The 27,954-nt window shown below is 38.9% G+C and overlaps 1 protein-coding gene across 5 annotated transcripts in view; it reads right to left on the bottom strand.

Annotated features, from left to right (window-relative positions):
• The window catches only part of KATNAL1 (katanin catalytic subunit A1 like 1), a 264,986-nt gene that overhangs the window by 78,595 nt on the left and 158,437 nt on the right, over nt 1–27,954 (bottom strand). The window contains exon 1 of one of the 5 annotated variants that reach the window (XM_074216116.1): nt 27,745–27,843. The exons of the other annotated variants lie outside the window; for them this stretch is intronic. The gene's annotated coding sequence lies outside the window, so the exon portion shown is untranslated. Of the gene's footprint in view, nt 1–27,744; nt 27,844–27,954 lie in introns of those variants that run through there. 5 annotated transcript variants of the gene reach the window in all.

Raw genomic sequence — 27,954 nt, 5'->3', positions numbered from 1 at the left:
GAAAATAGCATGCTAAAAACCAGCTTAGGTCAAATGGATAAAACAGTTCAAAAAGTTATTGAGGAGAAGAATGCTTTAAAAAGCAAAATTGGCCAGATGGAAAAAGAGATAAGAAAACTCTCTGAGGAGAACAAATCCTTCAGACAAAGAATAGAATTCAGGGAGACTGATGAATTTACCAGAAATCAGGAATCAATACTTCAAAACAAAAAAAAATCAAAAATTAGAAGAAAATGTGAAATATCTCATTGAAAAAACAACTGATATGGAAAACAGACTTAGGAAAGATAATTTTAAAATTATTGGAATACCTGAAAGTCATGATCAGGAAAAGAGCCTTGACATCATTGTCAAAGAATTACTACAGGAAAATTGCCCTGATATTCTAGAAGCAGAGAGCAAAATAGAAATGGAGAGAATTCACTCCCGAGAAAGAGATCCCAAAAAACCAACCCCTAGGAATATTATAGCCAAATTCCAGAACTCCCAAGTCAAAGAGAAAATATCACAAGCAGCCAGAAGGACACAGTTCAAATATCATGGAGCTGCAGTCACGATCACACAGGACTTAGCAGCAACTACATTGGAAGCTCGCAGGGCTTGGAATATAATATACCGGAAGGCAAAAGAGCTTAGAATGCAGCCAAGAATAAACTGCCCAGCAAGGCTGAATGTCTTCTTCCAGGGGAAAAAAATGGACTTTCGATGAACCAGGGGAATTTCAAATGTTCCTGTTGGAATGGCCAGAGCTGAACAGAAGGTTTGATCTTCAGATACAGGACTCAGGTGAAGCATGGACATTGGATGAGAGGGGGGAAATATGAGGGACTTAATGATGAACTGCATGTATTCCTATATAGAAAAATGACACTGATAATACTCATATGAACCTTCTTAGCTAATAGAGCAGGTAGAGGGAGCTTTTATAGTTGAAGCACAGGAGAAAGCTGAATTCAAAGATAAAATATGGTGTAAAAATGGAGTCAATAGAAAAAAAGGGAAATGGAATGGGAGAAAGAAAAAGGAGAGGGGGAATAGGCCAAGATATTTCATATAATAAGATTTTTCTTTATTACAATGAGCTATTGCAATGATATGGAAGGGGGGGAGGCAAGGGGGAATGAGGGAATCTTTGCTCTCATCAGAGGTGGCTAGGAGAGGAAACAGCACATATACTCAATGGTGTATAGACTTCTGGAGTAAGAAGGAGAGAAGGGGGACAGGGGGAAGGGGGGGAATGTGAGTGATGGAGGAGAGGATGGACCATGGAGGAAGAGTGGTCAGATATAACACATTTTCTTTTTTACTTCTTGCAAAGGACTGGGATTGGATGGCCTGTCCAGAACCATAGGGCCAGGTGGATTCTGGGCCTGAGGGGTGGTATGGGGCCCCAGGGCCTCTTGGCCCCAGGACCAGGGATCTGTCTGCTGTGCCACTCAGCTACCCTACAGCAGAGTCAGAGTGAAAGGAGAGAGAAAATATAGTACATGGTAGTGGAGAAATACGAAAGGAGCGAGTTGCGATCAGCAATGGCAATGGTGGAAAAATATGGAAGTATCTTTTGTGATGGACTTACCATAAAGAATGCGATCCACCCATGACAGAGTTGTTGGTGTTGGAACAAAGACTGAAGCACAATTTTTATTATTATTATTATTATTGGGGGTGGGGATGCAGGGCAAATGGGGCTGGGTTGCCTGCCTGGAGACACATAGCAGGGTGATCATTGGTTGTCTGAGGCTGGATTTGGACCCGGGTGCTCCTGGCTCAAGGGCCAATGCTCTGTCCGCCACCCAGCCACCCCTACTATTATTACTATTTTATTTTATTTTGGGTCTTTTTTTTTCTTTTTTGGGGTTTTTGCAAGGCAGTGGGGTTAGGGTGGCTTGCATGTCACACGGCTGGGTGATTGTTGGGTCTATGGGGCTGGATGTGGGCTCAGGTGCTCATGGCTCCAGGGCTGGTGCTCTGTCCATTACACCACCTGGCCATACCTACAATTATTACTATTATTTTTTTTAATTTTAATTTTTTTCTCTCCCCTTTATCACTCAAGCAAGTCTATATTTATGGGGGAGGGGTATTTCATTTACTCTTAAACAAGAATATTTTATTAATGTAAAAAAACATTATTTGTACAAAATGAGAATATTTTAAAAAATTAAAAAAGAAAGAAATCCTCATGAATTTCTTATATGACTTGCAGATGAGAGCTGCTTTATCAAAGTAATTTGCTACAAATATTCTTCCCCAAATGATTTTGATTTTGATTGCACTGCTCTTGTTTGTGCAAAAACATTTTAATTTTTAAAAAGTTGTTCATTGGGGGCAGCTGGGTGGCGCAACAGTTAGAGCATCGGCCCTGGAGTCAGGAGGACCTGAGTTCAAATAGGGCCTCAGACACTTAATAATTACCTAGCTTTGTGGCCTTGGGCAAGCCACTTAACCCCATTGCCTTGCAAAAAACTTTAAAAAAAATTGTTCATTTTAACTTCTATGATGCTCTGAAAAAGATATTTTCTAAAGTGTTTCTGATGTGATCTTTTTATATCAAAGCCATGTATCAATGGAGTCTATTTCTGTATATAGTATGAAATATTGTTCTTAACATAAATTCTGCCAAAATGATTTCCAGTTTTCTGAGGCTTTGTCAGACTATGTCTGGTGCTTCGTTATGTTGTATACCTAATCTAATCACTGACTGACCTCTATTTTTAACCCACATCAAACAGTTTTGATGATTATGGTTCCATAGCATATTGTTGAAATCTATGTGGATTAAAAAAAAAAGGAACGTGAAATCTATGTGGAACCTAGAAAATATACTGCCAAGGTAAGTGAATTTATTCAGAGCATTCAAAATTTCTCCATTTGCTGAAATCAATTATTTTACATATGGATGGCGCAGTGTAGACTGCTGGTTCGATTGACAAATGCAATGCGAGTCAGCTCAGTGTTTGAGAGGATCCAAAAGAAAGTGCGGGAGAGAAGAGGTATTAAGTGCTGAGAGTTCACTGTTCTATGCCTGTCAAACTTGGACAGTCTATATTGATGCAGACGATCACCTAGTGAGATAAGGTATTGGACATTGAATCCTCATAAGCTGTACTGACACCATATTCAAACTCTGCTGCAGAAAGCACAACTTGAATGGTCTAACCACAAAGCCCAAATGCCAAACAAGACAATTATCAAAAGATTACTTTATGTATAACTCACATGAGACAAATGCTCACAACTGGTCAGAAGAAGCAGTATAAGGAGATTCTCACAGTCTCCCTGAAGAACTTTATTTTTGTTTGTGAGACATGAGAGCCCTTGGCCAGGACCACCCAGCATGGCATGCCCAAATCAAAGACAGTACTGTGCTCTATGAAAAAAGCAAAACTGCAATAGCACAGAAGAAACATGAGTTATACAAATCCAGAAACATCTCCATCCCAAATGTTGTGCCTGATCTGTGGTAGGGTCTATCAGCCACAGCTGAACAGAATATATCCTGACCCCAACATCTTTGATCCTCTTTGAGTATGCAGAATGGACATTTTAAGAGCAGATACTGCTTAGAGCACCATTTTTCACACTTTTCAATACTTTCCTTTTGTTCCTATAGATACTTTCCTTAAAGAAATTGTTTGGTTAAATGATCCGTATAGCACTGAATAAATAAATTAATTATTGGCTTATTTATTATTTAGAAATATCCTACTTATGAGCAGTAAAAACTTCTCCAATTATTTATATTTATCTTTATTTCTGTTAAGAGTAGTGTGCAGGGGCTGATAGGTGGAGCATTGGATAGAGCACCCACCCTGGAGTCAGGAGTACCTGGGTTCAAATCCGGTCTCAGACACTTAATAATTACCTAGCTGTGTGGCCTTGGGCAAGCCACTTAACCCCATTTGCAAGCAAAAAAACCTAAAAAAAAAAAAAAAAAAGAATAGTGGGCAATTATAGTCATATAGTTGCTATGTCTTGTCAGATGGACTCCCAAACATCTCATATATTCTATAGTTATTTTTGAATGAAATTTTTCTCTTTTTTGGTTTCTTTTGATAATAAACAGAAATGATGTTTTTATATAAATTAATTTTCTGTGATATGCGGTTGTTTCCATTAATTTTTCAGTTGATTCCCTTGATTTCTCTAGACAGACCATCTTATCATTTACAGAAAATATTCTTTATGTTTAGTTTCTAAATTTCTTATTCTTATCATACAGCTACGATTCTTAAAATAACTATGGTAGATACTGGATACCCTTGCTTTCTTTTTTTTTATTTATTTTTATTCTCATTTTGTACAAATTTTTTTTTACATTAATAAAATATTCTTGTTTACAAGTAAACAAAATACCCCTCCTCCCCCATGAATATAGATAGACTTGCTTGGGCGAAAAAAGTAAAGGGGAGAGAAAAAAAATTAAAAAAAAATAATAGTAATAATTGTAGGTTTGGCCAGGTGGCACAATGGACGAAGCACCAGCCATGGAGCCACGAGCACCCGAGTCCATATCCAGCCTCGTAAACCCAACAATCACCCAGCCGTGTGACATGCAAGCCACCCGATCCCCACTGCCCTGCAAAAACCAAAATAGAAAGAAAAAAAAGACCCAAAATAAAATAAAACAGTAATAATAGTAGGGGTGGCTGGGTGGCAGACAGAGCATTGGCCTTTGAGCCAGGAGCACCTGGGTCCAAATCCAGCCCCAGACACCCAAAGATCACCCCGCTATGTGGCCCCAGGCAGGCCATTCAGCCCCACTTGCCCTGCACCCTCCCCCAAATAATAATAACAAAAAATGTGCTTGAGTCTTTGTTCCAACACCAACAACTCTGTCATGGGTGGATCTCATTCTTTATGATAAGTCCATCACAAAAGTTATTTCCATATTCTTCCACCATTGCCATTGCTGATCGCAACTCCCTCCTTTCTTATTTCTCCACTGCCATGTACTATATTTTCTCTCTCCTTTCACTCTGACTCTGATATAGGGTCGCTGAGTGGTGCAGCAGACAGATCCCTGGTCCTGGGGCCAAGAGGCCCTGAGCCCCCATACCACCCCTTAGGCCCAGAATCCACCTGGCCCTGTGGTCCTGGGCAGGCCTTCCAATCCCAGCCCCTTGCAAGAAGTAAGAAAGAAAATGTGTTATATCTGGCCACTCTCCCACCATGGTCCAGCCTCTCCTCCTTTATTCACATCCCCACCCCTTCCCCCTGCTCCCCCCTCCTTACTCCAGATGTCTATACCCAATTGAGTATATATGCTGTTTCCTCTCCTAGCCATCTCTGATGAGAGCAAAGGTTCCCTCATTCCCCCTTGCCTCCCCACTTCCATATCATTGCAATAGCTCATTGTAATAAAGAAAAATCTTAAGTGAATTATCTTGGACTATTCCCCCTCTCCTTTTTCTTTCTCCCATTCCATTTCCCTTTTTTTCTATTGACTCCATTTTTACACCATATTTTATCTTCGAATTCAGCTTTCTCCTGTGCTTCAACTATAAAAGCTCTCTCTACGTGCTCTATTAACTGAGAAGGTTCATATGAGTATTATCTGTGTCATTTTTCTATGCAGGAATGCATGCAGTTCATCCTCATTAAGTCCCTCATATTTCCCCCCTCTCCTCCAATCTCCATGCTTCACCTGAGTCCTGCATCTGAAGATCAAACCTTCTATTCAGCTCTGGCCATTCCAAAAGGAACATTTGAAATTCCCCTGGTTCATCGAAAGTCCATCTTTTTCCCTGCAAGAGGACATTCAGCCTTGCTGGGTAGTTCATTCTTGGCTGCATTCTAAGCTCTTTTGCCTTCCGGTATATTATATTCCAAGCCCTACGAGCTTCCAATGTAGTGCCTGCTAAGTCCTGTGTGATCGTGACTGCAGCTCCATGATATTTGAACTGTGTCCTTCTGGCTGCTTGTAATATTTTCTCTTTGACTTGGGAGTTCTGGAACTTGGCTATAATATTCTTAGGGGTTGGTTTTTTGGGATCTCTTTCTCTGGGGGATCGGTGGATTCTCTCCATTTCTATTTTGCCCTCTGCTTCTAGAATATCAGGGCAATTTTCCTGTAGTAATTCTTTGACAATGATGTCAAGGCTCTTTTCCTGATCATGACTTTCAGGTATTCCAATAATTTTAAAATTATCTTTCCTAAGTCTGTTTTCCATATCAGTTGTTTTTTCAATGAGATATTTCACATTTTCTTCTAATTTTTGATTTTTTTTTTGTTTTGAAGTATTGATTCCTGATTTCTGGTAAATTCATCAGTCTCCCTGAATTCTATTCTTTGTCTGAAGGATTTGTTCTCCTCAGAGAGTTTTCTTATCTCTTTCCATCTGGCCAATTTTGCTTTTTAAAGCATTCTTCTCCTCGATAACTTTTTGAACTGTTTTATCCATTTGACCTAAGCTGGTTTTTAGCATGCTATTTTCTTCAGCATTTTTTTGGGGATTTCCTTGACTAAGCTGCTGACTTTATTTTCATGTTTTTCCTGCATCTCTCTCCTTTCTTTTCCCAGTTTTTCTTCCAACTCCCTCATTTGATTTTCAAAGTCTTTTCTGAGCGCTGTCATAGCCTGAGCCCAATTTCTGTTTTTCTTGAGTCTTTAGATGCAAGAGCTTGTGCATCCTCATCTTCAGACTGAATATTTTGATCCTTCTTGGGCTCATTTGCAAAATATTTCTCAATAGTCTTCCTTTTGTTTCTTTGCTTGCTCATTTTCCCAGCCTGGGCCTGGTTTGGGGGGTGCTTCCTGAGCTTTTGGGACACTCCCACAAGGGTCTCAGTGTGTGAGGCTCAGTCACCCTCTTGATCTGTGAATGTGAATGACCATAAGCACCTCCCTCTGCCACAGGGCTGAGGTGGGGGGGGCCGGGGCCCTGCTGTTCTATGGGGGAGGGGCCTAAACTGCGATCAGGATCTGAATGTGGTCAGAGCCCCAGAGTCCTGTTCCAGGGGCAGAGGACAGAGCTCTACAGTATCTCTTCACTCCCCTCCCTCAGCTCAATAGGCTCATGCCCTGGGGGCTCCTGCTTACTGGCAGGCAGCTTCTGTTCCTGGTTCAGGGCTGCTGAAAAACCTTGTTGCTTGCTGTGTGCCCTGAGGGCTGGGCTCCACGTGCTCGCTCTGGCAGAGGTCCCCTGCTGTTCCCCCACTTTATGCCCAGTGCTCCCCGAGGTGCAGCTCAGGAGACTCCCCCTCTGCTGTGAGCTGAGGCTCCCAGCACCCTGGGGCTGCCTCCGGGAGGCTGAAGTTCTTTGGCTCTGGTGGGCCACCCCTCTGGCAGGCCGCCTCTCTGATCCGGGGGAGCAGAGCCTTTCTGCTCTTTTCCAGTTTACCTTGAATAGGAAAACTGCCTCACTGGGTCCCTTTGTGGGTTCTGTCTCTAGAAAGTTTAGAGTCCTTAGCTGATGAATTTTATCAGAAAGCTCCTAAGACTCAATCCCTTCTTCTACCCTTGCTTTCTTACAGTAAAAGTTTCTAGCCTCCCATTCTAAAAATGTTGGTTCTTGATTCTACATAGATACTACTTATTGTAAGGAAAATGCCCATTTATTCCTGTTTTTTGATATTCTTAACAAAAAATAAATGTTGAATTTTGTCAAGTTTTTTCAGCTTTTATTAATGTAATCATTTAAAAATTACTTTCCTTAATAATACGGTCTATGATTTTAGAGTTTTCTTGAATTTCAAGTATAAATCCAACTTTGTCATCATATATAGTCTCTTAAATGTGCTGTTATACTTTTTTGATAATATTTTATTTAATACTTTTGAGGTAAGTTAATTCAGGATACTGGTCTAGGTTAAATCCTTAAAGAACAGGACATTCAATATTGAGAGGATACAAGGTCTCAATATTTCCTTCAGAAATGTGCAGAACCTGGCCCAATCATAAAATCCAAATTCAAGATTAGAAAAATAAGTAACCAGAGAAAACACAAATGAAAAGAACAATTACAGAGACAGTCATGACCAAGACAAATCCAGAAGAAGAGAATAACTTCAAAACACTTCAATGGAACAAAGAAAAACAAAGTTTGTCCACAAGAGCAACTGGAATTCCTGAAAGGAAGCAAAATGTTTCTAAGAGTTTAAAATTATATTATAAATGAAATGAGAAATCTAAAAGAAAAAAATTTTAAAAAGAAATCACAGCACTGAAGGAAAGACTTGAAGGGAGAGTAAAAAACTCAGCAAAAAAAAGATCAAAATCTTATTGAAGAAACAGATCCTAAAAATTAGAATGACCCAAACAAGAAGCTAATAACTCCATTAAACAAGAAATATTTATAACTGAAAAATATTGTAAAATATGAAGTATCTCCTATGTTTTAAATTAGCATGCAAAATGGATCAAGAAAAGATAATTCAATAATCACTGAACTACCTGAAACTAGAAACTAGTCTAGAAATCATAAAAGAAAACTTCTCCAGATCTAATGTGAAATGTGAAAACAGAATTCAACCCTGCTTATTCAGCACTGGCCTGATTACTGCAGCAGACAGGGATTCCACAATGCAGTTGAGACACAAAACAATCTACAAAAACTTCTTCAAAGAAGAATCCATTCACCATCAGTGAACGGAATGGGCGCACACTCATAGACAACACAATATCCAATAGACCTGAAAGATGAACAGCTCTTGTTGCAAGGGAACTCAGCAGGTATCACACCCAAATAGCAGCCCTGAGTGAAACAAGGCTGGCAAATAAAGGCCAGCTTACTATAGTTGAAGCTAGATATACATTGTTCTGGAGTGGCCACAGTGAAGGAGTACACTGTGAAGCTAGGTTAGGTTTTGCAATCAAATTAATGTAGTCAACATTCTTGAATACCTACCAAAAGGAGTGAAGGCCAAGCTCATTTCAATGAGATTGCCACTTGAAGGAAAATGCCGTGCCACCATCATCACCTATGCTCCCACCATGATAAACACTGATGAAGTTAAAAAACAATTTATGAAGACCTGGAGACCCTTAACATCAATCAGTGTACCAAAAGAAGACAACCTTGTAATTCTGGGTGACTTTAATGCTAGAGTAGGCTCAGATTACCAGGAATGACAGATAGTCCTTAGGAGGAATGGAGTTGGAAACAGCAACAGCAAGTTACCTACTACTGAAGATTTGCCCATCTCATGACCTCATCATAAACACTGTCTTCTATTTATCTAAATGCAACTTCCTGGATGTAACCTTGTGGCAAACATTTGCGTCTAATAGACTAGGTGATTGTAAGGAGAAAAGACAGACATGATGTGAGAGTGACAAAGGCAATGTGTGGTGCAGAGGGCTGAACTAATCACAGACTCATCCTCTCTAAGATAAATATTCATATTCAACCACAACAGCAGCCTCAGAACAAAATGACAACTAGAAGAATTAACCAAGAGATAAGAGTGTCTCTGTGAGCGGGAACAGTTTGTTGCTAACTTGGAGGGAAAACTGAACCAACACACAGTTGCTAACAGTGGAGCAGAAAAGGAGTGGGCAACTTTCATGGATCTGGTGTATAGCACTGCATTTGCTCATCTGGACCAGAACACTCACAAACACCAAGACTGGTTTGATGAAAATGATGGGGAAATACAGAAGATGTTAAAGTAAAACGAGACCCCCACAGGGTTTACCAGCAGAATAATTCATCCATTTCTAAGAAGGCAGCATTTAATTCCATCAAAAGTAGAGTGCAAGCAAAGTAGGACTCTTGGCTCAGTAAGAAGGCAGAGGAAATTCAATTTTATGCAGACAATAACAAACCAAAATGCTTTTATGATGCCCTGAAGGCTATTTATGGACCAAAGACATATGGCACATCTTAACTATTCAGCCTATTCAGCAGTGATGGATCCACATTGATTAATGATAGGGATATAATCCTAGAAAGATGGGCTGAACACTACTATAGTGTTCTTAATTCATCTAATCCATCTGATTGATTCATCAATCAATGCAGAAGCCATTGATCATTTACCTCAAGTCCCTAACTGAATTTCCAACTGAAGAAGAGGTTTTCAATGCTATTAGGCTCTTTTCAAGTGACAAAGCACCTGGTGCTGATTCTATTCCAGCTGAGATCTACAAGGCTGGGGGTCCATTGCTCATCCAAAAACTGACAGAAATTTTCCAAGTTATTTGGCATGAAGAGGTTATTCCCCAAGAATTCTAAGATGCCTCCATCATCCATCTCTATAAAGATAAAGGGAATAGATTGTCCTGTGATAATCACAGGGATATTTCTCTTTTAGTCATTGCTGGTAAGATTCTTGCCAGAGTCTTTCTCAATAGGCTGATCTTTCACCTGGAAGATGGTCACCTCCCTGAGAGCCAGTATGACTTCAAAAAGGGTAGAGGAATAGGTGATATGGTTATTGCTGCCCAACAACTCCAGGAAAAATGTCAGGAACAGAATAGAGGTCTAGGGGGGTGACTAAGTGGCACAGTGGATATAGCACCGGCCCTTGGAGGCAGGAGTACCTGAGTTCAAATCTGGCCTCAGATACTTAATAATTACCTACCTGTGTGGCCTTGGGCAAGTCACTTAACTCCATTGCCTTGAAAAAACTAAAAAAGAATAGAGGTCTATATACAACATTTGTAGATTTGACCAAGGCTTTTGATACCATCAGTGATGAAAGTTTATGGAAAATTAAGTAAAAATCTGGTTGCCTGGAGAAGTTCAACTGTATTGTACATCAGTTCCATGGTGGCATGCATGCCTGGGTTCTGGATAATAGACATTGCTCTCAAGTTATCCTGGTTACCAATGAAGTGAAACAAAAATGTGTCCTTGCTCCCTTGCTTTTTAGCATTGCTGTTTTCAACCATGTTATCAAATGCCTTCACTGAAGATGAACACGACCTCAAGGTTGGCTACCTCACTGATGGCAAATTCTTCAACTTGAATAGGCTACAAGTCAAGACCAAAGTGAAGGGAGTGTTGGTGCATGATGTTCTGTTTGCAGATGACTGTGCTCTCAATGCAGACTCTGAAGCTGAGATGCAACAAAATATGAATCAATTCTCCGTTGCTTGGGCTAATTTTGGTCTAACAACACCAAGGAAACCCAGGTGTTTCATCAACCAGCACCACACCATCCATATGTGGAACCATCAATTACAACAAATGAAGAAGTTCTGAGTACCGTGGACAAGTTCACTTACCTTGACAGTGTCTGTTCCAAGGAGATTCAAATTGATAAAGTTGACACTAGCATTGCCAGAGCTAGTTCAGTATCTGGGAGGCTCCAAAAGTGTGGAAGAGAAGCAGTATTAGACTGACTACCAGACTGAAGGTCTACAGGCCATTGTGCTAACCTCATTGCTACATGCCTGTGAAACCTGGTCAGTCTACCAGCGCCAAGTCAGGAAACTGAATCACTTCCATTTAAATCATCTTAGAAGGATTCTGAAGATCAGCAGGAGAAGATAACAAACACTGGGGTCCTTTTAGCATTCTAACATTACTACAGAGAGTGCAACTACAATGGGTTAGAATGCCAGAAGTATGCTTGCCAAAAAAAGACTATTTTATGGAGAACTCATATTCAGAGCAAGCACTCACAAGGGAGTCAGAAGAAGCGATACTGAGACACCCTGAAGGTCACATTGAAGAACTTTACAATTGGTCATACAGCATGGAAGTCACTGGCACAGGACGGCCTGGCATGGCATGCCCTAATCACTGAGGGGACTGTGCTCACTGAGGAAGGCAGAATGGAAGCAACTCAAAAGAAACATGACAAATGTCAGTTTAGAGTATCCACCCCAGGTGTTCATATGTACTATTTGTGCCCAACCTGGGATAGAGTATTCTGAGCTTGTATTGATCTAATCAGCCACAGTCAGATACACTGTAATTTGTCTCAAACATAGTGATGCCATTTTGGTCTTTTTCAATAACAAAGTACAAGAACCAACCAACCAACAATCATGTGCCAGGCATTATAGTAGGTGATATAAAGTACAGTGATATAAATTAATTAGTCCCTACCCTTAAGGAATTTATATTCTATAGAGGAAAAAGGCATTATAAAATAAATACAAAGTAATCTGGGGGTAGGGACTAGAAGGATGAGGTAGTACTTGAGTTGAGCTTTGCATAAAATGAGGAATTCTAAGAGTCAAAGAAAAAGGGAATTTTAGGCCTGGAGAATAGCCTGTACAAAGAAATGAAGACAGTAAGGACAATGTGACAATGCCTAAAGAGGGGTGATGTGAAGTAAGCCTGAAAGGATTAGCATGGAATAATATTATGAAAGGCTTTAAATACCAAGTTCATATTAAAGGGAATAAGGAATCAAAGTAAAGGTCTAACAGTCAGATCTGTGCTTTAGGAAGATCACTTTGGTGGAGCATGGTTTTGAGAGGGGAGAGACTCAAGGCAGGAAGATTAATTTCAGTATTATTACACTTATCTGGCTGAAAGAGATGAAGACCTGAATTAAAATAGTTGTGGTCTGTGAAGAGTAAGGCACTTAGGAAGGAACAGTCAGACATAAAAGCAAGGAAGCAAAATGTTTACCATCTAATATAGTAGCAACTAGAAAAATAGATCCCTGCTTCCCCCAAAAAAACACAATAAAACAATCAAAAAACCAATTCTGACTAAATAGAAGCTATTTGTATTTAAATATACCGTTGTACAAGTCCCCAAGATTCCTGGTGTGAGCAATCATCAATAACACCAGTTAGAATTCATTAACCCAGCAGGTCTTATTTTCTAGCCAAGCTGGGCTCAAATAGGCACCTCAGCTGCATCTGCTATCCCTGGTTCTCAGCTCTGAGATCCAGCCCAATGATTCTAATATATGGAAAGCTTTCAAATACTTCACCACAACTATCACAACCTCCCCAATCTTTCCTTCTCCCAGTTCCTCTAACAGAATAGTTTCATGTCCTCTGTGGTTACCATCCTTTGGATGTGCTCCTGTTTGTCAATCTCCTTCCAAACTGTAGCGCTTAAAATCAGACATGATACTTGGGATACTGTAAGACTGTCCTCCTCCTCCTTTATTCTAATTCCTCTGCATCTATTAATGTATTCTAAGATCACATTCAATTTTTTGGCTACCATGTCACAGTTCACTTGCAGGTACTAAAACTGTTGTCACAGTTATGTCTGACTTTTTATGACCCCATTGGTCCATCTATCAGTTCAATCTAGATCTTTTAGAATCCTTTGACATCCAATTTATTAGCTATTCAAATTATTATCATAGAGTAGAGGAAATCCTGGGTTCCTGGATTCCTATTTCAATCACTTACTAGCTATGTGAGCCTCAGTTAAGTTCATTTAAACTTCTCTCAGTCTCATTTTCCTCCTCTGTAAAAGGGGATCATATTACTTCCCAAGTTTGTTGTGTGGACCAAATGAGAACTTAAGTACTTTGTAAATCTTAACATGAAATAAAAATGCTACTTATAGTGGTTATTGTTAAAGCTCTATGTAGAGTTCTCATTAAAAACTGTAGGTTAGGGTGGCTAGGCGTCGCCATGGGTACAGCACTGGCCCTGGAGTCAGGATTATCTGAGTTCAAATCTGACCTCAGACACTTAATAATTACCTAGCTGTGTGTGGCCTTGGGCAAGCAAGCCACTTAACCCCATTTGCCTTGTGAAATCCCCCCCAAAAAAAAAACTTTAGGTTTATCATAAAAAAAAAATAACCAAACTTAGTTCTGAGAGGTTCATTGCCAGAGGCTTGACCACTGGGTAATAAATTTTTTCAACTACACTACCTCATAAAGACTATCAACATGAACCCTTTAAGCTTTATAATATATTAACTATATCTCAAATTACTTTAATACTGTGAAAAAATGTGTGATTTCATCACTATGGGTATGCCCTTCATCAAGTAAATGAAAATCTTCCTATGACAATGTAATCGGTGTTCATAACTTTTCCTAAAATCCTCCATACTTGATCTACTCAATATCCTTGAGACAGCTTCCTTAGTCTTTTTATTCTTCCATAGTACCAAAATAACAGATTACTTTGTTCATTTTTTTAAAAAAGAAATAAAAGCATTTTTCCATGGAAAGCTATATATCCCAGAATAACTCATCTTGAAATCCAAAAGGCTCATTGCCTTCTGAGCATGTATACTTTACTCTGTGACAAATTATCATGTGCTAAAGTTTTTTTAATGCAAAATACTGTTTAACCAAGATCCAAGAGACAACAGAAAAACCAAGTAAAACTATAAACATCAAATGGTCTGAGCTTTGGACAGTGGGAGAATCAAAGTATCCTAGATGCAAAGGAGAAGGGACTTCAGAGGTTATTTGGTCTATTCTCCTCATTTTACATATGAAGAAGTAACTTGCTCAGAAAGCATCAGGAGATTGGAATGTGCTTTTACTCCAGAGGCAGAGTGCAAAACTAGAATGTAAGTGCCAGTTCTTATCTGCTCTTGCTTTAACCTCTTCAAAAGCAATGTTCAGTGAAAGACAAAGCTATAAGGTGAAAGACCTTAAGCCTCTCTGCTGAGGCCAACATGTGGACCTCTGAAAATGAAGTTTCATTCTTTTACTTCAACACTCATTCTTTTCCATTCTAAGGGAAGGAGAATAATGTGGTGGTTACTGTCTTGTGACTTTCCAAAGATCAAGAGAACAAGCCTCCTGCCATCAAAGCATGGAAAGTCCCAGAAAGAGCTTTCTGCAGGCAATCCAACATCACTGACCTAAACTAGAAGTGACTTTGAGGAGTGATATTATGGACCTAGGCCTTCAGTAGCTGAGATGAGGATTCATCAGCCTGTCAAGTCGTATCTAGTCATGAAGTTGATAAGAACCATGTTATGGGGAAACTATGCTAAAGGTGAACAAGACTAGGATGGAAAGAGAAAAGATTATGCCTCCAAGGTGTTGGGAAGAAATTTTGTATTTTGTTCTTGATATGCCTTCAAAGTAACGATCCCATTGTTATTTTTCTTAGGGTTTCATTTTTTTAATTTGAATCTCCAGCACAGTTCTTAGCATGATGTTTTAGAATGATGTTTTCATCATTCTTTCTGATTTTAGAATCAATGCTCTTTCTACTATGTCATACAAAGGAAAGATCCTAAATGCTCCAGGAATATCTGAGAGGGAAGACATTACTTTGAGGTGAGAAGGAAAAAAGAAGATGTTAGAGAGGAGGAGGGAGTGAACTTAGAATTCAAAACTTTAAAAAATTGTTTTTACATGTAACTGGGAAAAAAACAAAATATTGGGGGGCAGCTAGGTGGCACAGTGGATAGAGCACTGGCCCTGGAGTCAGTACCTGAGTTCAAATCTGGCCTGAGACACTTAATAATTACCTAGCTGTGTGACCTTGCACAAGCCACTTAACCCCATTTTCCTTGTAAAAAAAAAAAAGACAGATCTAGAGTCCTTAAATGGCATACTAAAGAAGTGGTGTTAGCCTGCTGACCATTAGTTTCCCATCTTTTTGATGTGAAAAAGTTCAGAACCATATAATAGTAATTGTCCTATTAACAATATTTAATTTAAAAAATCATAACAAAAAGTTACTCTGAATACATCAGCACTTATAAATAAATTTACTTATATATTTAATATATCTTACTAATCTCAACAGCATAGATGTACATTTGCTTATGTGTGAATTCTCAGACTCCTCCCCAAGAGAAGTGACTAGAATTGCCTTCAAAGCCTTCCAGGTGGTCTTCAGGTTGAGTTAACTCAAATACAAACTGGCTATGGGACCCAGAGTAAGCTACATATCCCTTCTCAATGTTACAAAGAAAGAACTAATCTGCACCGACAAGGGAGATTTCTCCTGGGAGCTCTTTATACCAATGAAATTACATGTCTATTATTTCTATCCTAGACTCTTTAAGAAAATCGTTTCAGCCCCTTAGAGGACCATGATGCATACTAGAGTCTACTACCATAATCAAAAGTAAAGATTTTTGAACAAGGGAGTGATATGAACAGGTCTGCACATTAGGAAAATAATTTAGAGAAACAAATTTGTAAAGGATGGCAAATGAAATCATTTAGGAAGTTATCATAATAAGAACCTGAAATAAAAATTTGTCCTAGGATAATTGGATTAAGAGAAGAAAGAATAAGCCTGATGCCAACCTGAATGTGGAGGTTACTGGGGTTGGGGGGGGAGGGAAGTAAAACCCCATGCCTATATAACCAAGAGGAATCATAAAATTTGGGAGGTGGTTGCTAAGAAATTTTTTCCTGCCATCGAGTCCAAATCTCCATCTTTGCACTTTCCACCAGTTCCTGGTTCTGCTTCCTCCCCCCCCCCCAAGTCAAAATGTTCCAGTAGAGGCACTCTCCCACATGGCCACTCTTCACATAATTCAAGGATAATTGTTATAAACACCCTGATTTTTCTACTCTTCAGATGAAACATCCTCAGTTCTTTCAACCAAGGCTCATATGACATGGACTCAAGACCCGTGCCAACCTAATAGTTCCTCTCTGGACATTCCAGTTTATCATATTTAAACTGTGGTGACCAGAACTTGTCTCGGTACTCATTTAAGGTCTCACAGCAGCCCTGAGATTATCACCTCCAGGAAGCTATGGTTTTGTTTTGTTTTGTTTTAACACAGTTCAAGACCTCATCAGCTTTGTTGATTTATACTGGGCTTGACTAAAAACTCCAGTCCTTTTTTAGAACTGCTCTCTAATCATGCCTCCCCAATCTTGTATTTCTGAAGCTTTTTTATCACCAAGTATCAGATTTTACAATATCTTTATTGCATTTCATTTTATTAGATGCAGCCTAATGATCAAGATCTTTTTAGATCCTGACTCTGTCATCCATTATGTTAGCCATCCCCCTCAGTTTTATGTCATCTGAAAATAGATGAACATGTCACCTGTGCTTTTATTCAAATCAATAAAAAATATTATAATACCAGCATGCTAATACCAGAACCTCAAGTAATCCACTATCCCTCCAAACAGAAATCATTTATCTAATTGTATTATATCTTTACCACCTTCTTTCTCCATGAGAATGCGAATACTTTATCAAAAGTCTACTAACATCTAGACAAACTATATCCATACCATTCCCCTCATCTATTAATTTAGTAATCCTATAAAAAAAGAAAAAAGAAATGAGGTCAATTTATAATGCTTGGGGGCGGCTAGGTGGCTAGTGGATAAAGCACCGGCCTTGGAGTCAGTAGTACTTGGGTTCAAATCTGGTCTCAGACACTTAATAATTACCTAGCTGTGTGGCCTTGGGCAAGCCACTTAACCCCATTTGCCTTGCAAAAACCTAAAAAGAAATTATAATGCTCTATTCTTGAAAAAGCTCAGTATGCTAAGGTTTTTGTAATTACTACTTCATTTTTCAAGGTGTTCACCAATCATCTTTTTGATGATCCAATCCTAGGAATCAAATTTAAGTTCATTGATCTAGAATTTGCAGGTTGTACTCTTTCATCTTTTGAAGAGTTGGGGAAAGGTCAAGTTATTTGTCAAGCTGGGGAAGATGGTAAAGCTCAAGTCAATAACATTTGTTTTATCTCTCAAATTGGCCAATATGACTAGAAAGGTTAATGATCAATTTTGGAGGGAATGTGGGAAAACTGGGGCAATAATGCACTCTTGGTAGAGATGTGAACTGATCCAACCTTTCTGGAAAGCAATTTGGAAGTATGCAATAAAACTCTGCATACCCTTTAATCCAGCAATCCCACTACTGAATCTGTATCCTGAAGAGATAATGAAAAAAAAGGTAAAAATTAGACATGCTCAAAAAACATTCATATAGTAGCTCTTTTATAGTGGCAAAAAATTGGAAATCAAGGGAATAACCATCAATTGGGGATTGGTTAAACAAATTGAACAAATTGTGGTGTATGTATGTGATAGAAGACAATTGTTCTATAAAAAAATCACGAGGGAGGGGATTTCAGAAAAGTTGGAAAGACTTGCATGAGTTAATGCTGAATGAATTGAGTAGAACCAGAAAAACATTGTACATATTAACAACATGGGGTCATGATCAACCATGATGAACTAGTAAGGTAGCTAGGTGGCACAGTAAATAAGAGTACTGACCTTGGAATCAGGAGGACAGGAGTATGAATCTGACCTCAGACCCTTGAGACTTCCTAGCTGTGTGACACTTAACCCTGATTGCCTCGCATCCAGAGCCATCTCCAGTTGTCCTGATCCATATCTGCCCTTTGGATCCAGATGGCTTTGGAGGAGAAAGTGAGGCTGGTAACTTAGCATAGCCCTGCTCACTCATATTCAATTCACATTCTTGTCATGGCATCACCTCCCTGATGTCATGGTCTCCTTCAAAACTGAAGGACAAACATTATTATGATGGACTTGTTCATTTCAGCAGTACAATAATCAAAGGCAATTTTAAGGAACTTATGAAGGAAAATACCATCCATATCCAGAGAAGGATATGGAGTTTAAATGAAGACTAAAGTTTATTATCTTTCAATTTTTTAAAAAAAAACTGTCCTAAATATTAAGTCATTTTGTTCTCTCTAATGTTTTCTTTCTTATTTTTGGATTTGAGTCTTCTCTCACTACACATTCAATATCGATCTATGTTTAGCATGGTTATAAATGTAAAGCCTATATCATATTGCTTTCTGTCATGGGGAGGGGGGGAAGCAAAGGGAGAGAGGGAGAAAAATGATAAAATTCAAAACCCTGCAAAAAAAGTGATTGGTAAAAACTACCACTGTATGTATTTGGAAAAACAAAAAATTATAAAAAATAATATCAAAGAAATTGACCTAACTTCCAGGGACCCAAGAAAAAAAAACAAAAAATCTACACCTTCAAGAAATTTAAGTTCTCCTAAAAAGATGCATGTACAAAAATTAAGTAGAAGACAAAGTAAATTAAGGAAGAGAGCACTAAATGGAAGACTGGAGTAAGATTTCCCAAGGAAGTTGGCACCTGAGCTCAACTCTGAAGAAAGACAAGGATTTTTAAAGTGTACATGAGAAGAGAATAAACTCTATGAATCAAGTACAGCTTTATGAATGCAAAGATGTAAGAGATACTCAAGTTCAGAAACAGACCTCTGTCCTGGAACTTATTCTGTTCTCCTTCTAACTTTCACTTGATGATTCTCTCATCTATTTATACTGTTCCAACCTTTCCTCCTAACCTCCAATCTTACATCTCTTATCTATTGAGTATCTCAAATTTTATGTCCTATAGATATCTTAAACTCAATATATCTGGAACGAAACTCATTATTTTCCTCCCTTACCCTTCACCCTTCCAAACTTCCCTATTATTGTCTAGGGCAGCACTGTGCTTCCAGTTCCCCAGTCTCACAACCTTATTGTCATTCTTGATTATTCACTTTCTCACTTGCCATATGATCAGTTGTCAATTCTGTCAATTTTCTCTTTCTAACATTTCTTCCCATTGTTTCCTTCTAAACTGCCATCCCTCTACCATTAGTAACCCTAATCATCTCACACCTGGACTACTGTATTAACCTTTTAGTTAGTCTCTAAATCGCAAGTCTTACCCTATTCCAATCCATCCACTACTGAGCAGTCAAATTAATCTTCCTAAAAATATGTCTGACCATGGCATCTCCCCACCTTCTCAACAAAATCCAGTAGCTCCCTCTTACCACCAGGATCAAATATAAAAATCCTTCACAACCCAGTTCCTTTTTACATTTTCAGTCTTCTTAACCCAGGTACTTCCACTTCCTACCACTCTGTATACAACTCTGCATTCCAGTGACCCTGGACTCCTTGTTATTTTTCACACTAGATACTACATCTCCAATCTTACTTAATTTTCACTGGCTCCCCACCCCCACCCATGTCTGGAATGCCCTCTCTGCTCATTCCCACCTCCTTATGTACCTCGTTTCCTTCATGTACTAAGATAAAATATCATCTTCTATAAAAATCTTATACCAGTTTCCCTTAATTCTAAATGTCTTCCCTCTATTATCTCCAAGTTAACATGTATGTGTGTATATGTATATGTGTATTTGCTTAGGTCACAGTAGGTGCTTAATAAATGTCTGCTGATTAATTCCTAAATTTGCATTCAGATTGATATTTCTAATAATCTGTTGGAGTTGTAAGAATGGAGTTTTAGCTAGAGACTACAGTTAGATTTGCAGATTTTGGGATCCTTTTCATAAAGATAATAATTTAACAAAACCACTGTAACTAAGATCAAAAGGAATATAGGTAAATTGGGAAACAATTTTTACAACTAGTGTTCCTGACAAAGGACTCATTTCTAAAATATATAGAAAATTGAGTCAAATTTATAAAAAAAAAAGTCATTCCTTAATTGACAAGTGAGCAAAGGATATTCAAAGGCAATTCTTGGATGAAGAAATCAAAAAAAAAAATCTACAGTCATGTGAAAAATTGCTCTAAGTCATTATCGATTAGACAAATGCAAATCAAAGCATCTCTGAGGTACCACCTTATACCTCTCACATCAGCCAATATGACCAGAAAGGATAATTATCAATGTTGGAGGGAATGTGGAAAATCTAGGGCACTAATGCATTCTTGGTACTCTGGAGAGCAATTTGGAATTATGCCCAAAGGGCAATAAAAATTTGCATGCCCTTTGATCTAGCAATGCCACTACTGAGTCTGTATCCTGAAAAGATCATGTAACAAGGATAAAAATCCCACATGTACAAAAATATTCATAGCAGCTTTGTTTGTAGTGACAAAAAAATTGGAAATTGAAGGATGTCCAATAACTGGAGAATGATTAAACAAATTGTGGTTTATGTGTGTGATGGAACACTATGGTTCTATAAAAAATCATGAGGGATGGGATTTCAGAAAAACCTGGAAAGCCTTGCAAGAATTGATGCTGGATGAAATAAGCAGAACCAGAAAAACATTATTCATACTAACAACAACATGAGGTGATGATCAACCATAATGGACTTGTTCATTCCATCAGTGTAATAATTAGGAACAATTTTAGGGGATTTGTAATGGAGAATACCATCTATTCAAAGAAGGAACTATGGAGTTTAAATGAAGACCAAACCTTATTATCTTCAATTTTAAAAAAGTTGTCTTATGTATTATGTAATTTTGCTAATGTTTTCTTCCTTCTGAATTTGATTCTTCTCTCACAACAAATTCAATTTCAATCTATACTTACCATGGATACAAATGAAAAGTCTATATTAGATTGCTTTCTATTGGGAGGAGGATGGAGGGAAGGAAGGGAGAAAAATTATAAAACTCAAAAACTTGCCAAAAATGATTGGTAGAAACTACTATTGTATATATTTGGAAATATATATAAAAATATATAAATATAATATATAATATATATATTAAATATAATATATAATAAAAATAAATACATAAAATATATAAAAATAAAGATGGTGATTTAAAAATAGGAATAGAAGAGGTTGCCAAGGAAGAATATGAAGAAAGAGAAAACAGTCAAAAAGACAGACTTGGGAGACAGTCACCAGCAAAAGTGATGTACAAGATGTAATGACTTTGTCATAGTAGTCAAGGCAGCAGAGTATCCAGAACTAAAGAAAACGGTCAAAACCATCAAATATTACAGAAAGACCCCAAAGGAGAAAAGACTACTGGACTGTGCAATCAGATGCTCAAGATGACAGTACCTGAACTAAAAGATCTATAAATAGATAGATAGATAGATAGATAGACAGACAGATACAGACTTAAGATATCTTAAAGGAAATTCTTACTTGACATCCTTTAGAGTATATTAGAATTCACCAAAATTTTGTCATCTACTTCAGTCATCATCACAGAAGCAAATAACCTGGGGAAATTACTTTGTTTCCTAATAATAATAATAATAATAATAATAATAATAATAATAATAATATAGTCTAACATTTAATTTACATTGCTAAATGTCCTCAATTTTGTACTGAGTGACTTATTTGATACAAAATGAGGATATTACATTTGATGACCTCTAGAATCTTTTTCCCCTCTAAAGTTCTATATATTATTCCATTTCATATTCACTAGGTAGTCTTAGAGAGCAGTGTATTGTAGTGTTCTGTCCCATAATGGACAGAGTGAAGGAATTAGGAAGGCTTGAATTCAAATTTTACCACTATTATCTACTAGTTATGCGACCATAAGCAAGTCCCTAACTTCTGAAAGCCTCAGTTTGCATATCTGAAGTATATATATATACACATATATATGTATATATATATATTGAATTTAAAACAAATTTTAATTGCATCTACTATGGAAAGACACCAAGCTGGATTATTCTCATGCTAAGTGCCACAGATATGTGCCCTTATAAAACCATAACCTGAAAGCCGATCTTAGCTTAGTAGTAATTAAGTGTTACTTAGTTACTAAGTCATTAAGCAACTAGCAATGATACAAAAGCATACCTGTGTGTACCTAAATATTGTTTGGCAAGAGTAAAGAGGAAGTGTTTATGGAAAATGCTAAAAGGAACCAAAGAAAAAGTTTAATGTAAACAAAGGTTCAAGATGGGGTCTATATTTCAATTGGCTCCTTAAGAGGAACTTCTGATAAACAATAACTGTAGAATCACAAAGTTGGAAATGTGTTTTTAGAAAGGCTATTTGGTCCACCTCTCTATTTTTAGACAGGTTAACAAAAGAACAACAACAAAAAAAAAGAAAACCAAGGGAATCTTAAATACTATCAAATAAAGTTATACAACCTGCCTTGGAAAACTATCCCATGTTTTAACAATTTCTCAATCAAGGAATATTCTGATTTTATTTAATAAATGTTTGCAGAGTCAAAAACCAGATGTTTGTCAAAAAACCCTTATATTATCTAATATGGTAATAGAAAGCATGAGAAAACTGCTTTTGAGAAAGTCACAGATGTACTTGCTGAGCTGACATTCCACCATGGATGAAAAGAATCATTATTATGACTGAACATTTAACTGTCTCCTTGCTGCCCAAATAAGCCAGAATTATTCTGCAAAAGCACGATTTTCTTTCACAGAAACTGGAATATGGCCCCTAGTATATATATGAAGTTTGTGCATGCTAACATTCTGCAAATTTCAACAAAATGTGAATGAACATTAGTTGCTCAGAAACAAATGAAATCTTTCCAATACTGAACTGGTGTCCCAAAAAAAATCTACAATATTTAAAAATTAAATCTCATTTCCATGTTTCTACTCTAATCCCCATTCCAACCTAATGACAATAAGACCTAAAAGAATTCCAAATAAAGGAGAAAAAGTAACCTACACATTTGCAAGTATCTTGCACACAATCCCCAAACAAACCAGGCTAACTTCATTTCCTTTCTTGACAGGATTACTAAACTAAAAAAGAAGAAATAATGTGGATAGAGTTTACTTAGATCTTAGCAAAATTTTTGATAAAATATTTCATAAACTATTATTGTAGAGAATATGGAGAGATAAGACTAGATTACAATAAGATATAATAATAATAATAATAGCAATGGACTCAGAGCTGCTTAGATAAGCAGACAGGGTACTGCAGAAGGGACATGGTATTTTGAAACTCTAGGATTATATTATTCTAAAGAACCAGGAATAACTAAGTGATTTATCAGCTTATCACTACCTGTCTTGGGTTCAAAAGCAACAATCTATGTATATATGCCCCCTCCCTACATGAGAACACAGAGACAATTTCAAGAAAAGCAACAGACAGGCAGCTTGGTGGCACAGTGGATAGAGCACCAGCCCTGGAGTCAGGAGTACCTGAGTTCAAATCCTCCCTTAATCATTACCTAGTTGTGTGGCCTTGGGCAAGCCACTTAGCCCCATTGCCTTGCAAAAAAACCTAAAAAGAAAAAAAACAAGAAAGCAAGAGACATCTCGATTCTCTTCATGACTTACTCTCTGATCATATCCTCCACAGTATACACCAAAGTTGTAGTTACACATGCACCCTTTTCTCCTGCCCCCTTCTCAATGCACTTTTTTGGATCCAGGAACCATTATCAAATCAACTCTACCATTGTTTCTGGATAGGGTGTTTCAATCATTAAAGCAGGAATTCTTAACTTTTTTTGTCATCCATGAACTCTTTGACAGTCTGGTAAAACCTATGAAATTCTTTTCAAAATATAATTTTTTTTGTTTTAGTTGAAGGAAATACTAAATTTCAGTTGTGTTTAGTAAAAATATAGATGTATTTTTTCCCATCCAAGTTTAAGGATCACATATTATAAAGATCTGTATAGAAGAGATGGATAGCAAAGAAAGTGGAACAGTGGCTAGAAAAAGTATGGCTTCATCAAGACCAGAAAATAATAACAATAACTAATATTTTCATTATGCCTACTATGTACCAGACACTTTACTAAACACTTTACAATTATTTTTTCATTTGATTCTTACAGTCACCCTGGGAAGTAGATGCTGTGATTATTTCCATTTTACAGATGAGGAAACTGAGGCAAAGAGCAGTTAAGTGACTTGCCTAGGGTCACACAGCTAGTAATTGTCTGAGGTCAGATTTGATCTAGGCTTTTCCTGACTCCAGGTCCAGAGATCTCTTCACTGAACCACCTAGCTGCCTTTGATATATCAGTTCAGACTAACTTCATTTCCTTTTTTAATAGGATTACTGAATTAATAAAGGAGAAAAATACTGTGGATAGAATTTACTTAGAATTTAGCAAAATTTTTGATACAGTATTTTGTGTACTAGTATTGGGGGGAAGATGGAGAGATGTAGAGTAAACTACATAGACATGCAAGATCCAATAGTAATACAATTAGATGAACTCAGAGCTGGTTAGCTGAACTTAAAAAGTAGCTGTTCATGTGAATGATAACCGACACAAGAGGAGATCTTCAGGAGAATACCCTGAGATCAGCATTTCACTCTGTGTTGTTTAGATTTAACAATAATTTGGATCGTGGTTCATCAGATTTGCATATGACACAAAGCTGGGAGGAACAGTGAACACAGTGAAGACAGCCAGGATCCAAAAAGATTCTGAAGCACTGGACAGACTCTAATAATGAAATTCGATAGAAGTAAATATAAATCTGGAAATTGGGTACCAAAAATCAACCTGACAAGTATGAAATCCAATAGTCAGAGGCAGTTTTTGCAACAGATAGAGGATTTTAATGCACTACAAGTTCAGTATGAATCAGCACTGTGAAAGGGCAGCCAAAGAAGTTAATAAGATCTTTGGCTACACTAAGAAAAGTAGAGTTTTCATAAATAAAAATGTCAGGAAAGAGACCAAGCATCTTACTCAGCACCTACTAAGTGCTAGGCACTATGTATGAGGTATTATGCTAAGCCCTTCATAAATATTATCCCATTTGATAATTTGGCAACAGTCCAGGGAGGTAGGTGCTATTATCTCCATTTCAGAGATGAGGAAGACAAGTCTAAATCCTCGCAGTAGGTCACACAGCTAAGCATCTGAAGCAGAATTGAATTCGGGTCTTCCTCCAGACTTAAAGATCTATCCAGTGCTCTATCTAGTTGGTCCCCCTGGTCTCTACTCTCTAAGTCATCTGGAATACTGCATTCCATTCTGGGCACCAGAGTTTAAGAAAAATAATTATAAATTAGAGAATATGCAGAGGAGGTCACTAGGACAGTAAAAGGCCTTAAGCCCATATAATATAAGCATTGGGGAAGAATCAGGGCAGTTATAACAATTCCTCCTATGTGTGAAGGTTGTCATGTGGAAGAGTGTCTCAGTTTGGATTTTTTGCCCCAGAGGGCAGAACTAGGAGCAAATGGAAGTCACAGAGAAAGAAATTGAGGCATAATGACAGTAAAAACTTCCTAATAAATAAAGATGTCCCAAAGTGGAATGGGATGACTAGAGAGGTCCTCCTCAAAGGTTTTAAAGCAGAGGCTGGAAAAAAACTTGCCCAAGATTTCATAGTGGGGAGATTTCCTATCATGTATGGGTTGGCTTGGATGGTATCTTAGTTCTTTATCATCCCAAATTCTGTTTCCTTGTGATTTACTCCACTGTGATCCCAATCATAATCTCAATAACTTTCTGGGTCAAACTACCACCACTCATTCTTCTTTGCATGTTTTCTCCCCCCCCCCCCCATTAGAATGTAACACCTTGAGGGAAGGGATTGTCTGCTTTTATACCCCCAGCACTTAGTAGGAACTTAATAAATATTTTTTCATCTATCCTTACCTATAAAGGAGAGCTAATAATAACACATACAGTATCTTGAAGGTCAAATGAATTCGTGTTTTTACAACATACTGTAAATTTCAAGGCAGCATCTACTAACAACTGCTGTGATGCTGAGTTAGGGCTGTAATCTAGACTCCTGATTTACAATCCTGCATGTCCACCAGGGCAAATTCCAGAAGTAGATCAAACATACAACAGGCTCAGATAGTCCCTGAATACTTTTGGGCTATTTCTCCTGACTCCCTGACTGGTTCTCTGATCTCATTTAATATAAAGGGATGGAAAAATACCAACATACTGTTTAATCACCAGAACACCACCTGGAAACCTCCACGGCTCTTAAATCTTACTATCCGAGAAATAATCGTTTTTGGTTAGAATAATATTAAGAGCAGAAGAGAACTGGATGAGAAATTAATAAAAACAAGGTCTAGTACCATACAGGCCACCTTCCAGTTGTGTGACCCTGGACAAGTCATTTGTCCCAGCTAAGTTTTGACCCACAAAGTCTTTCCAACTCCGCAATCTCCCTATCTTCCTTACTGCTTGCTTGCACTCTAGTTTCTTTACCAAATGTTAGGTCCCTAAGAACAGCTAGTACCAGGCATCAACATTAAGATTATTTTCAATTCATCCTGTTCATATTTTGCTTGCACATGACTGCCTGTATGTTGTCTTAGACTATGAACTCTTTTTGACAGCTGGGAAATGGTTTGGGGAACATTTAGATACAGCACAGCGGATGGGCCTCAGACACGTACAAGTTGTATGACCTTGGCCAAGTCACTTAACCTCTGCTGACCTCAGTTTCCTCAACTGCATATTCGATAAGCACAATAGCCTCTAGTTCCCACAGCTATTGGGATGAAACGTTTTTTAAATGTCTGCACATAGTAGGTGCCATATAAAAGCTATTATTTTTGTTTCCATCTTTCCCTGTGTTCCAGCGCCTCAGGCCTCAGAGGGGCCGGCACCAAGGGTCGGGGCCTTGGCCATGGGACCCCAGAGGGAGGCCCGGCTTCCCTCACCCTGCGGCAGGGCCGCGCCCAGGGCTCTGCGGACAGAAAAGGGGTCTCGGCAGGCCCCGGGGCGTGCACTTGGGGGGAGGGGGCCGCTTCCTTTAGATTAGCATATGGGGCGGTGGGCCCGCGGGAGGGATAAGGAAGGGGGCGGGGGGCAGCCCGGGCCCCCCATGCCTTTTTGACCGCACTTAGATGAGGGTCCACAGAGCATCCGATCCGAGTCGGGGGAGAATGCTCATCCCTACACAGCCATCTGCCCCCTGCCCTCGGGCCCGCTGGGGTTTGTAGTCCTCTGCCTCCGGGTCCCCCGGCAAAAGAGCGCAAGGCGGAAGAGAAGCCCGACTACATTTCCCATGATGCAGCACGAGGCCCTCGCCTTCTCCCTCTCCCGCAAAGCCGGCCTGCAAAGCCCAGCTCCGGGCCCCGCGGCGCTCCCGGACCCACTGCGGTCCGGGACCGGGGCCGCGGCCAGGCGCGGCGCGGCGGAGAAAGGGCGAAGCCTCCTCCTCTCCCCTCCACCCGCCTTCCCAGCGGCCCGCGAACTCCCCCAGGCGCCTTACCTAAAGGTCGCGGCCCGAAGGCGGTGCGGGCCGAGGTCCGGGTGACGCGCGGGGCCGCGGCTCCGCACCAACGATTACGCCGATCCCGTTAGTCCGCGAAGGCGCGTACGGTTGCCATGGCAGCAGCGGGGCGGGCGTGGCGGCGCGAGCCCAGGCGGGGGGGGGGGGGGGCGGAGCCTCGGGCCGCGGGGGGAGGGGGGACGGGAGGGA

Source organism: Macrotis lagotis, chromosome 1 (assembly GCF_037893015.1).
Source record: "Macrotis lagotis isolate mMagLag1 chromosome 1, bilby.v1.9.chrom.fasta, whole genome shotgun sequence".
Lineage (NCBI taxonomy): Eukaryota > Metazoa > Chordata > Mammalia > Peramelemorphia > Peramelidae > Macrotis > Macrotis lagotis.
The sequence above is the reverse complement of the archived record's forward strand: the minus strand, read 5'-3'. Positions and strand labels throughout refer to the sequence as shown.